We start from the raw sequence: 2,500 nt of genomic DNA on the forward strand, positions 1-2,500 counted from the left end.
TGCAACGCTTTTTCTACGCTGCGACCGGTTTTCAACGTTGATTAAACGCTGACATGTTTGCTGGGTACCCTAATTATCAAGCAAATACTTCAGTATAAAATCTTCGACCAATAATGAAAGTATGCATTATTTTGTTTTTTTTAACTAAAACCACGTTAAGATAAAAAACTTTGTTTTCATCTTTTTGAAAAACTTCCAATTTTAATAGCAAAAGTATTAAGTCGTAGTTATAGAGTTGGTGTTATATATTTATTTCTAACATTTATTCTTTATCATATATTTTTATTTATTTTAATTATATGTATTTATGCATGTAAATATGGGTAAAGTTATGAATATATATAAAAGAAATATATACATTTTATATATGTATATAAAATGTTTATATTTCTAGTCCTAGTTTTAAAGTTGGTGTTGTATATTTAATTCTAACATTTGTTATTTATCACATACCTTTGATATATATTTTTATTTATTTTAATATTATGTATTAATGCATGTAATTATGAATATATATATAAGATGTATATACATTTTATATATATACATATATATATATATGTAAATATATCTATATATATATTTTATATATATACATATATATAAATATATATATATGTATATATATATATGTATATGTATATGTGTATATATAAATATATATACAATCATTATATATATATATATATATATATATATATATATATATATATATATATATATATATATATATATATATATATATATATATATATATATATATATATATATATATATATATATATATATATATATATATATATATGTAAATATATGTGTGTGTGTATATATATATATATATATATATATATATATATATATATATATATATATATATATATATATGTATATATACATAAATTTATATGCATATAAACATATATATTTGTTTATAAATGTATATATATATATACATATATATGTATATGTATTTATATACATATATATACAATATTATATATATATATATATATATATATATTTATTTATATATGTGTGTATATGTATATATATATATGTATATATACATACCTATATATATAAATATAAGTATATAGATGTATATGAATATGTATATATATACATATATATATACATACATTATAAATATATATATATATATATATGCGTAAATATATGTGTGTGTATGTATATATATATATATATATATATATATATATATATATATATATATATATATATATATATATATATATATATATATATATATATATATGTATATATATGTATATATACATATATATATACATATAAACATATATATTTGTTTATAAATGTATATATATATACATATATATTTATATATATATATATATATGTATATATACATATATATATATATATATATATATATATATATATATATATATATATATATATATATGTATTGATATATATACATATATACATATATTATATATATATGTATATATATATGTGTGTATATGTATATGTATATACATATATATATATATATATATATATATATATATATATATATATATATATATATATATATATGTATATATACATACATATATATATATATACATGCATATAAACATATTTATATATATACATATTATATATATATATATATATATATATATATATATATATATATATATATATATATATATATATATATATATATATATATATATATATATATATATATATATATATATATATATATATATAATATAAAAATATATGTATGTATAAATATATATATATATATATATATATATATATATACACAGCTAACACACCAGCGTTGGGCCAAAGTTGGCCCAAGGATATTTGTGTCTTTGGCCCAAAGTTGGCCTCCAGCGTTGGGCCGATTCCTTGATGGCCGCCGGGCATACATTGGCCCGATTACATTGGCCCAATGCAGTTTAGCCAGCATTTATCCGACAAAATATTTTATTAGGTTCAGTGAATTATAAACGCTACTTGTAACTAGCACGCAGTTAGTTAGGTCATTGTTAACATAAAATTTCTTAAATTTGTTTATTTTTAATGTATTAAAAAGATTGCAATTGCAATCGACGTATGATTAAAGCTATTTAAATTGTTTTAATCAAATGCAAGCTGAAATGTGTTTGTTATTTCATTCAAGCTAAATTTATTTTCAAGGTGAAAAACAAAACATATTCAATAAAATGAAATGTATATCAGATAATATAAAAACTGTTATACAATAATCTAGACATTATCTTCGCCATTTGCATCACTGCCTTTGTCCCAAAGTTCCGAGTGGCATGCATAATCAATCCTCGCACCATCTGACTTTTTTCGGTCGTACAATTTACGAACCCACGACTTCATTTGATCGTTTACTTCCGCTTTTGAAACATCTTTTGCACCTTGGATAAAAAAAATACATTTAAATATTATTAAATAACTTTGTGTTAAAACATTTCAAAAAATTTAGTAG

At 17.4% G+C, this 2,500-nt stretch overlaps 2 long non-coding RNA genes across 4 annotated transcripts in view; one reads left to right on the forward strand and one right to left on the reverse strand.

Moving 5' to 3' along the window:
* Nucleotides 1-2,500, forward strand: part of LOC136079042 (uncharacterized) — an 11,243-nt gene that overhangs the window by 80 nt on the left and 8,663 nt on the right. For both annotated transcript variants that reach the window (XR_010637892.1, XR_010637891.1), the window contains exon 1: nt 1-119. This exon is cut by the window's left edge. This is a non-coding gene — a long non-coding RNA (uncharacterized LOC136079042). The remainder of the gene's footprint in view (nt 120-2,500) is intronic.
* LOC136079041 (uncharacterized) overlaps nt 2,259-2,500 on the reverse strand; it is a 1,090-nt gene continuing 848 nt past the window's right edge. For both annotated transcript variants that reach the window (XR_010637889.1, XR_010637890.1), the window contains exon 3: nt 2,259-2,429. This is a non-coding gene — a long non-coding RNA (uncharacterized LOC136079041). The remainder of the gene's footprint in view (nt 2,430-2,500) is intronic.

This window comes from Hydra vulgaris, chromosome 04, assembly GCF_038396675.1.
Source record: "Hydra vulgaris chromosome 04, alternate assembly HydraT2T_AEP".
Classification (NCBI taxonomy): domain Eukaryota; kingdom Metazoa; phylum Cnidaria; class Hydrozoa; order Anthoathecata; family Hydridae; genus Hydra; species Hydra vulgaris.